This window comes from Leucoraja erinacea, chromosome 8 (assembly GCF_028641065.1).
Source record: "Leucoraja erinacea ecotype New England chromosome 8, Leri_hhj_1, whole genome shotgun sequence".
Taxonomy (NCBI): domain Eukaryota; kingdom Metazoa; phylum Chordata; class Chondrichthyes; order Rajiformes; family Rajidae; genus Leucoraja; species Leucoraja erinaceus.
Window position 1 is genome coordinate 9,188,254 of NC_073384.1, and position 11,467 is coordinate 9,199,720.

The following is an 11,467-nucleotide window of genomic DNA, read 5'->3' on the forward strand; positions in this document are numbered from 1 at the left end:
CAAGATACAGTCCAGTAAAGATAGTCCGAGGGTCACCACAGGGGTAGATAGTAGCCCAGGACCCGCTTCCTAGTTGTCGATACTGGTTCTGTTGCCTGATAACAGCTGGGAAGACACTGAACTGTCCCTGAATCTGGAGGCATGTCATTGTGGAATGCATTAAAATTAAATAAAGAAACAGGGAGAAAAAAAATTGGTACACCAAATGTTGACGGGAGAAATTACAGCATAACCATTGCAAAGATCGTGCTCATGGGACACATGATCGAACGAGACATCACATTATCTGTGACTGGATTTATTCACTAATGCGTTCTCACAAAGACTCAAAGCAACACGGTCGTCATCAGTATAGTTCAGCGTGGAGATGGGGATACAGCTCAGCTTGGACTATTCTAAACTGGGTTGGTTGATTTTTCACACATATCGCACAGATACATGCTTCAGTTTCTCACAGAGTGAAGAGGGCCATCTACCCACATTAGCCAGGTACACCTATGGTGGCACAGTAGCGCGGCGGGAGAGTTGCTGCCTCACAGTACCACACACCCGGGTTCGATCCTGACTGCGGCCGCTGTCCGTACGGAGTTTGTCTGTTCTCCACGTGACCGCGTGGGTTTTCTCCGGGTGCTCCGATTTCCTCCGCTTTCGTCCCACACCCCCAAAGACGTGAAGGGCTGTATGTTAATTGGCTTCGGTAAGTGTAAAATAGTGTGTAGGATAGTGCAAGTGTACGGGTGATCGATGGTCGGTATGGACTCGATGGGCCGAAGGGCCTATTTCCACGCTATATGCTAGATGCAGGAAGATTGTTCCCGATGTTGGGGAAGTCCAGAACAAGGGGGTCACAGTTTAAGGATAAGGGGGACCGAGATGAGGAAAACATTTTTCACACAGAGAGTGGTGAATCTGTGGAATTCTCTGCCACAGAAGGTAGTTGAGGCCAGTTCATTGGCTATATTTAAGAGGGAGTTAGATGTGACCCTTGTGGCTAAAGGGATCAGGGGGTATGGAGAGAAGGCAGGTACAGGATGCTGTTGGATGATCAGCCATGATCATATTGAATGGCGGTGCAGGCTCGAAGGGCCGAATGGCCTACTCCTGCACCTATTTTCTATGTTTCTATGTTTCTATATCACTAAAACTGCATACTAGATAATGACCCACATTTGCCTATGGATCCTCATTCACAATTACACACGTCTGAATACTTTGCACTGCATCAGATTCGTATCCAGTTTAAATGCTCGCCAAACCCTTGAAATGCTTTCATAGTAAATTCGATTACTAACCACGCATTTTTGGCCCATCAAGTCCACGTCAACCATCGATCACCCATTTACATTAGTTCTATGAAATCCCATTTTTATCTCCCGACACAATAGGATTTTGGTCTCCAAATCTGAGGAAGGACATTATTGCCATAGAGGGTGTGCAGAGACGGTTCACCAGACTGATTCCTGGGATGTCAGGACTGTCTTATGAAGAAAGACTGGATAGACTTGGTTTATACTCTCTAGAATTTAGGAGATTGAGAGGGGATCTTATAGAAACTTACAAAATTCTTAAGGGGTTGGACAGGCTAGATGCAGGAAGATTGTTCCCGATGTTAGGGAAGTCCAGGACAAGGGGTCACAGCTTAAGGATAAGGGGGGAATCCTTTAAAACCGAGATGAGAAGAACTTTTTTCACACAGAGAGTGGTGAATCTCTGGAACTCTCTGCTACAGAGGGTAGTTGAGGCCAGTTCATTGGCTATATTTAAGAGGGAGTTAGATGTGGCCCTTGTGGCCAAGGGGATCAGAGGGTATGGAGAGAAGGCAGGTACGGGATACTGAGTTGATGATCAGCCATGATCATATTGAATGGCGGTGCAGGCTCGAAGGGCCGAATGGCCTACTCCTGCACCTAATTTCTATGTTTCTATGTTTCTAGGAGCAATTTACATTGACCTACAAACCCGCTCATCTTTGGGATGTGGGAGGAAAGCGGAGCACCCGGAGGAAAACCACGCGGCAACAGAGAGCATTAACTAATAAACCTGCAGGGGGAAACCTGAGGAAACCCATGTGGTCACAGGGCGAACGTGCAAACTCCACACTGAGAGCACCCGAGGCCTGGATGGAAACCAGGCCTCTGGCATTGTGAGGCAGCAGCCCTATCAGCTGCGCCACTATGTTCCTCGTTTGTTCCTTGTGTTTGGAACAGTAATGTTCCTTGTTTTTATTGCAGTTCAAATTTGCAGACTTGGGCCATTTTTTTAGTTGGCTGACTCCAAGACCCAAAACCATCTCACGCATTGAAGTAGGGGACCAGATGGATAAATGGAATGAGTCTAGCATGATCAGTTTGCACATTGGATCTTACTTCCTGCAAAACTGCTTTTTAGAATTTGTGGAAATATTGGCGCACATTCCTCCTGACCTTGGAGCTGGTTAGGAATTCTGACATCATTTGATTCTTGGACTCTGCTGGAGTCAACTCTAATATCAAAAGATTGAATCACAAGTCATTCCACACCAGTTGAGGGAACTATTTAATCGCCCATAAATTCTTTTGGGCATCGGAATCCATGTTAAAATGCAACTTCGGTGTTTCGAGTTAGTATTTGATATGTGTTTGGATGAAAACAGCCTCTTGCAACAGGGGTGACATGATGGCACAGTGGTAGAGTTGCTGAATTACAGCACCAGAGACCTGGGTTCGATCCTGACCACGGGTGCTGACTGTACGGAATTTGTACATTCATAGAAACATAGAAAATAGGTGCAGGAGGTGGTCATTTGGCCCTTCGAGCCAGCACCGCCATTCATTGTGATCATGGCTGATCGTCCCCTATCAATAACCCGTGCCTGCCTTCTCCCCATATCCCTTGACTCCACTAGCCCCTAGAGCTCTATCTAACTCTCTCTTAAACCCATCCAGTGATTTGGCCTCCACTGCACTCTGTGGCAGGGAATTCCACAAATTCACAACTCTCTGGGTGAAAAAGTTTTTTCGCACATCAGTCCTAAATGGCCTCCCCTTTATTCTAAGACTGTGGCCCCTGGTTCTGGACTCGCCCAACATTGGGAACATTTTTCCTGCATCTAGCTTGTCCAGTCCTTTTAGAATTTTATACGTTTCTATAAGATCCTGTGACCACGTGGGTTTTGCTCCGGGTGCCCCGGTTTCCTCCCACATTCCAAAGACGTGCAGGTTTGTAAGTTAATTGGCTTCTGTAAATTGTCCCTAGCATGTAGGATGATCGGGTGATTGATGGTCGGCGTAGACTCAGTGGGCCAAAAGGACCTGCCTCCACGCGGTATCTCTAAATCTAGAAACAAGCAAATTGAACTTTATAAAAAAAGTAGTAATTTCTTGGGAATTGGGAGTCATTGGTGAGTATAAGTTTAGTTCATTTTAGAGAAACCTGTGGCTGTTACACAACTTAAGTCTGCACCTTGGTGACTGCCAGTCAACCCCCCCCCCCCCCACCCCACACACACACACACACACACACTCCTTACTCCAGAAAAATTGCACTACTGCTACTGTATGTACATGTATATATTTTACTGTATCATTATTCTATGTACGCTCTTCTGGGTGAGATGCTAACTGCATTCCGTTGTCTCTGTACTGTACACTGCACAATGACAATAAAGACTGAATTTGAATCTGAATCTGAATCTGAATCTGAATCTGAATCTGAATCTGAATCTGAAACAGGGCCTTCAGCCCACGCCAAGCAGCGATCACCCCGCACACTAACACTATCCTACACCAGGGCTGCCAACATTGGGTGTGAGTTAGGAGTGAGAAATTTGCGAGAGACCGAGCCCGAGGGAGCGTCGCGACGGGGGGGGGGGGAAGAACATTTGCATTTTTCAGCGACCACTGATCACTGGCCTCGGGGGTACCTGGTGAGGGAGTGGAGCAACCGAGTGGGGAGAGGGTGTGGAAGAAGGGTAGGAACTTTTTGAAATTTGATGTATTAAAATCATGTTTTAGTGCACTTTAGAAGTGTGATTTCAATGTTTTTTGTATGAAGTATTTTTAAGAGGTAACTTTTTAAGGGGTAACTTTATCCATACAAAGGGTGATGGGTGTATGGAACAAGCTGCTAGAGGAGGTAGTAGAGGCAGGGACTATCCCAACATTTAAGAAAAAGTTAGACTGATACATGGATATGACAGGTTTGCAGGTATGGACCAAAAGCAGGTAGCGTAGCTGGGACATGTTGGCGGGTGTGGGCAAGTTGCACCGAAGGGCCTGTTTTCACACTCTATCACTATGACTACATTATACCTCCACCATGCATGAATGCTTCAAAATCAAGTGATCGAGTTTTATTGCCATATACTCAAGCATAGAAACATAGAAAATAGGTGCAGGAATAGGCCATTCGGCCCTTCGAGCCAGCACTGCCATTCAATATGATCATGGCTATTCATCTAAAATCAGTACCTCTTTCCTGTTTTTTCCCCATATCCCTTGATGTCGTTAGCCCCAAGAACTAAATGTAACTCTCTCTTGAATACATCCAGTGAATTGGTCTGCACTGCCTTCTGTGGCAGAGAATTCCACAGATTCACAACTCTCTGCGTGAAGAAAGTTTGTCCTCGTCTCAGTCCTAACTGCCCCCCCCCCCTTTCTTCTTAAACTGTGACCCATGGTTCTGAACGCCCCCAACATCGGGAACATTTTTCCTGCAGTTACAGCAAGTGAAACTCTAGCAGGCAAGCAGGATGCTTTCTCCAACCACCCCCATTTGAAGTCCACTACGTTCCACCGTTTCTACCCAGTGCTTGGTACTTACTTCCAGCAGCCACTGGTTGTCCTCCAGGATGCAACGAGCTGCAGCCTGGTCCATGCCGGTCACCTGGGCAAATTCGACACGGCGACTCTCTCTCTCTCCCCTCTCTTCCGCTCTCTCTCCTCTCCACCCCCCCCCCCCCCCTCTCTCTCCCCCTCTATATCTCCCCTCCCCCTCTTTCCCCTCTCTCTCTCTCCACCTCCCTTTGAGAGTCTGTCCCTCTCAGGCACAGAGACTCTCGCGGTAGCGGCAGCGGCGCAACGCTTCCGACACCTCCGACGCCCGGGACACTCGCACTGTCCGGAGTGCTCCATGACCAGAGCTGCAGCGAGCGACACGCCGGCCCCGGCAAACACTCGTCCGTCCCGGCTCCCCGCATCTGTTCCGGCCGCTGGTTCTGCTCCCATTCCACCCGCAGCCCCGGCTCTCCAACACCCGCGGACCGTGCAGTTTATCCGAGTTTTGAAATTTTCGTTGATCACAAAGTGTCTCACCACTGAGCGTGAGAAATTTCTGATCAGCGTGAGGGCGTGAGAGTTTGCTTGAGGGCGTGAGTCTCACACTCAAAGCGTGAGAGTTGGCAGCCCTGTACACGCACTACAGACAATTCACATTTTTTACCAAAGTCACAAACCTGCACGTCTTTGGAGTGTGAGAGGAAACCAGAGCACCCGGAGAAAACCCACGCAGGTCACGGGGAGAACGTACAAACTCCGTACAGACAGCACCTGTAGTCAGGATAGAACCCGGGTCTCTGGTGCGGTAAGGCAGCAACTCTACTGCTGCACCACCGTGCCAAAGTCAATATTTTATGGTTATCCCTAAGTGCCTTTGCAAAAGTCTTCTTCTTCTTGCGTATGGCGTGCACAGCCTAAAGTTGTAGGTCAACTTGTTCTATTTGATCTATTTGTTTGTGCACGTCGAGTTGATTGTGTTAGTCGAAACAGGGTGGCCCACATGAAGGTTGCCATCTCCCACCCCTTTGCCAAAGTGATGGTGACTTTCCTCCATGAACCAGCGCAGTATTTGTGGTAAAGGTACTACTCCTACAGTGCTGTTGGGTGGGAGTCCTGGGATTTGATTGTTGTCAGGCAGCAACTCTACCGCTGCGCCACCATGATGCCCTGGATCAGGGTCCCTTAAGATCAGGATAGCTTTAGCCTGGACACTCTTGCCAGGATATCTGCTTGTTAGTTACAGACTTTGAATATACAAAACAATCATTAGAAATACAACTACGTAATCGGAGATTTATTTGAAATAAAAACAAAATGGATTAAAATAGAGATAAAAAAGCAGGAAATCAAAATACAATTTGGGAAAATTTCCTGATCATTTGTGAAGTTTTCAATTTGCTGTGCAATCATCACCTTTGACCGTTGCATGATTCCAGCTTTATCTTGAACATGGGAAGCAAAACAATGTAAACTTCCAGCAGTGCCATTTCATTATATCAAGCCAATCATCCCTGGTAGACACAAAATGCTGGAGTAACTCAGTGGGACAGGCAGCATCTATGGAGAGACGGAATGGGTGACGTTTCGGGTCCAGACCCGACCATCTTCATCCACTTGGCTGTCAAATAACTGGCTGGTTCTTCTCTTCCCTGTTGGAAATGTGTAAGAAGGAACTGCAGATGCTGCTTTATACCGAAGATAGACACAAAACGCTGGAGTAACTCAATGGGTCAGGCAGCATCTTTGAAGAAAATGTCTGGGTGACATTTTGGGTCGGGATCCTTCTTCAGACTGAAAGATGGGGGGGCGAAGAGGGGGAGGGGGGAACTGGAGAAGAGAAAAGGCCAGAACAACTGATGGGAAACCATATACATGTAGGCTGTTTATGGGCTTGGCGCTGTAAGACAATATACAATCAAAGTGTAATATATTGGTTGTAGCCTGGGAGGTGATAATGTTAGAGAATAGCATTGGCACAATAATAATCTCAGTTGATAAAGATTCACGTTTATGACGAGAGGCGAATCATATCATTACTTGGAAGGGCCATTATGTAGTAACAGCATGTGTTGGAAGTTGATATTGTATCTCATTGTTTTCATAGCAAAACACAATTCCCAGCCAAGGTTACACACATTCCTCCATGTACTCAATGTAGACCAGTGGCGTAGCGTGGGGGGGGGGCCAGGGTGCTAAATTTTTAGGGGCGCAAAAAAATTGTCCGTACATTTTTTAAAATAAAATGGCAAAAAGAATTGTTCTAAAGGCACGCTGCAGCTCTTTGGCAGCCTTCCCCTGAATTATTGTAATAAAATGTAACATTTTTTGCCATTTTATAAAAAAATTTTATCCAACAATTTTAACCAACCAGCGATCTCCGCACATAAACTTGGGACTTCCACTGTCGTCCACTGGGCCCGCGGTCGGGTCGAGTGGCCGCTGCCGCCGGAACGTGCCCCAGCTCCGAGTTCTGGTCGCCGCTGTCCCAGCTCCGATGCCGTGTGGCCGCTGCCGCTGCCGCCGTTCCGAGGCCAGGCCGTCGCTACCGCTGTCAAAGCCGCCGCTGCCGCTGCCCAGCTCCGAGTTCTGGTCACCGTTGCCGCTGCCGCTGTCCCAGCCGCTGCTCCAGCTCCGAGACCGCCAGCTCCGCCATTAGGCCTCGGCGCAGGCGGAGACGGGGGATACGACAAAAGAAGTCGCATCCCCCGAAGGAAGAGACCAACATTGTGTTCCCCCCCACCCCACATACACAACATAATAAACCAAAAATCAACTAAACAGGACAAAAGAACAACACAAAAAAAGAAAAAAAAAAACAGACAGACTGCAGGCGAGCCGCAGCTGCTAAGGCAGTGCCGCCATCTTTTTGTTAGGTTGAGAAAATAAATACAAAACGTGGATTTATGACAGCTCATGGGCCATGGCTAACCGCTAATGAGGAGGCGCAATATTTTAAACTGCCCCTGGCGCTCAAAACCCACCCTACGCCACTGATCTAGACCCACGTTATGCTGCACAGTTGAAGGTGCCAACTTTCAGGTGAGACGTTAGTCTCTATGCCCTTTCAGTGAAAAGTAAAAGATTTGCAAGACAAGGGATGGCGGGACTGTCACATGCTGAGAGAATGGAGCAGCTGGGCTTGTACACTCTGGAGTTTAGAAGGATGAGAGAGGATCTCATTGAAACATATAAGATTATTAAGGTCTTGGACACACTAGAGGCAGGAAACATATTCCCGATGTTGGGGGAGTCCAGAACCAGGGGCCACAGTTTAAGAATAAGGAGTAAGCCATTTAGAATGGAGACGAGGAAACACTTTTTCTCACAGAGAGTGGTGAGTCTGTGGAATTCTCTGCCTCAGAGGGCTGTGGAGGCCAGTTCTCTCGATGCTTTCAGAATCAGAATCAGAATCAGAATCAGAATCAATTTATTTGTCATTTGGACCCCTGGAGGTCCAAACGAAATGCCGTTTCTGCAGCCATACATAACACACAAATAGACCCCAGACACAACATAATTACATTTAACATAAACATCCATCACATAACTGTGATGGAGGCCAAATAAACGTATCTCTCCACTGCACTCTCCCCCCCCCGATGTCAGAGTCAAAGTCATAGCCCCCGGCTGGCGATGGCGATTGTCCCGCGGCCATTAAAGCCACGCCGGGTGGTGCGAGGTCGCACACCGGGTCTTGATGTTGGAGCCCCCGGTGTGCGCTCGCAGAGTCCGCGGCCATTCCAGCCGCGCGGGGCAGCGGTGCTAGGCCCCGCTCCAGGAGCTCTTCGACCCCGCAACTCGGGCGGGAGAATTCGCCGTTGCAGAAGCCCCGAAAAGCGGTCTCCCTCCAGGGAGCCGTGGGCTCGGCGCCGTCGTCCACAGACCTGTAGAAGCAGCCTCCGACTCTCCGGCAGCAGCAGCAGCAGCAGCAGCAACAGCATCAGCAGCAGCAGCGCTCCTCCACCGCTCCGGACCCGGCCAGCTCCGCGACGGTGAGGTGAGTCGACACCTGAGTCCCCGGTCTCTTCCTGTTGGAGGCCGCTCCTCGTTACGGCCTCAACGACGACTGAGACCCGACAAGAAAAAGGTCGGGTCTCAGTGCAGGGAGAGATTCAAAAAGTTTCCCCCCCCCCCCCCCCACCCCCCCCCACCCCCCCCACACACACACCCAAACATAAAATAACAAAAACTACACAGAAACACAGACAAAAAATAATAAAAACACGGACAGGCTGCAGAGGCCGCTGCTGGCCAGAGCCGCGCCGCCTACCGTCTTTCAAGAGAGAGCTAGATAGGGCTCTTAAAAATAGTGGGGTCAGGGGGTATGGGGAGAAGGGAGAAACGGGGTACTGATTAGGGATGATCAGCCATGATCACATTGAATGGTGGTGCTGGCTCGAAGGGTCGAATGGCCTACTCCTGCACCTATTGTCTATTGTCTATTGTCAAACAGGGATGTTATTCCTGGTAATGACTAATAGACTCGATGGGCCGAAGGGCCTGTTTCCGCGCTGCATCTCTAAACTACACTAAATTAAGGTCGTTCCACAAGGCAGGGTTTTCCAAATGTATATCTGCTTCATGTGTAGGACCAGAAGAAATCTACTCATAGCAATGCTGGAAGAAAGTTGCGAGTGAGCTAAACTATCCTCCCCGCTTTAGCCAGCTGTCAAATCTGATTAAAATTTATGAATGCCTCTGACACACGTTAGCAATTGTTCAACCTATTTTGAAAAGTTGAGACTTATTCAATATTAAGGTTATTAAAAAGTGAAAGCATGTAAAGCACTTAAAGCAATGAAAACATAGAAATAAACTCAATTTATTCAACACATGTAACTTACCTTGGCTCTTTGCTGCTATTCCTATCCATTGAAATGAATGGAGCTTCTGTCCCAGAGCTCGGTCAAGCTAGGCATGCATTTAGTGGCTTGTTGTTTAGTTTAATGTAGAGATACAGCCCAGAAACAGGCCCTTCGGCCCACTGAGTCCGCACCAACCAGCAATCACCCTGTACACTAACACTATCCTACACACACTAGGGACAATTTACAATTTTATTTTACCGTAGCCAAATTAACCTGCAAAGCTGTACGTCTTTGGTTTGTTTGAGGAAACCGGGGCACCTGGAGAAAACCCACGCAGGTCACGGGGAGAACGTGCAGACTCCAGGCAGACAGCACCTGTAGTCAGGATCGAACCCAGGTCTTTGGCGCCGTAAGGCAGCAACTCTAACCCCGTGCCACCATGCCACACATGCATGACCATATCTTGGGAAATGCTGGAGAATTACAAGATGTTTTTCCTTCATTTCGTGGAGCAAGGGTAGGACGCAACATTTGTCAGGGAGTTTAATTCTTCCACATTCATGCATTTTTACTTTAATTCCTCTTATCTAAGCACGTAGGCAGGAACGCATGAGACCTCCCTGGCCTACATGAAAGTTCTTCCCCACTGGGCAGACTTTACTTTACACTAAAGAGACACAGAGCGGAAACAGGCCCTTTATCCCACCAGGTCCATGCCGACCAGCGATCACCCTGGAGAAAAGGAATTGGTGACTTTTCAGGTCATGAAGAAGGGGTTTGGACCCAAAACGTCACCCATTCCTTTTCTCCAGAGATGCTGCCTGTCCTGCTGAGTTACTCCAGCATTTTGTGTCTATCTTCGGTGTAAACCAACATCTGCAGTTCCTTCCTACACAATGAGTGTGAGATCGGTTTGAGTGGTGAAGCATATTGTGAAACCAAAGGAAGGAAAGTAGCAGGGTGGTGAGGGATGGGAGGGGGGGGGGGGGGGGGGGGGGGGGAATAGGGAGTGCGGACTGTGAAGACAGGGGGAGGATTTTGAGCTGTGGAGGTCTAACGGGGCTTGGATCCGTGGGCATTGCTCCTGTGCCAAAACTCACTTCTCTCGGTGGATATTGTGGAATTCAAAGAATGCATGTAAGAACTGCAGCCGGAAAGAAACTTGGACTCAGGAGAAGGAACTTCAAGGATCCGAGATTAACGTCAGTACTTGTGGGAAGGTTAATTTAGTATTTCCCAATGCAGGGAGATTCTCAAACAAGGAGTAATTGATTCAGGATGGAATTATAGAGTCATAAAGTCGCACACCGTGGAAACAGGCCCTTTGGCCCAACTTGCCCACATCCACCAACATGTCCCATGTACACCAGTCCCACCTGCCTGCATTCGGCCCATATCCCTCTAAACCTGTCCTATCCATGTAATATCCATATTTGTGTATCCATGTAAGTAAGAATTTCATTGTTCTATCTGGGACATATGACAATAAAACACTCTTTGACTCTTGACTCCAACTGTCTAAATGTTTTTTCACCCTATTGTTCCCCTCTGCACTGACCCTCAGTCTGAAAAAGGGTCACGACCCGAAACGTCGCCCATTCCTTTTCTCCAGAGATGCTGCCTGACCCGCTGAGTTACTCCAGCGTTTTGTGTCTATCTTTGGTGTAAACTGGCATAGAAACATAGAAAATAGGTGCAGGAGTAGGCCATTCGGCCCTTCGAGCCTGCACCGCCATTCAATATGATCATGGCTGATCATCCAACTCAGTATCCTGTACCTGCCTTCTTTCCATACCCCATGATACCTTTAGCCACAAGGGCCACATCTAACTCTCTCTTAAATATAGCCAATGAATGAACTGGCCTCAACTACCTTCTGTGGCAGAAAATTCCAGAGATTCCAGA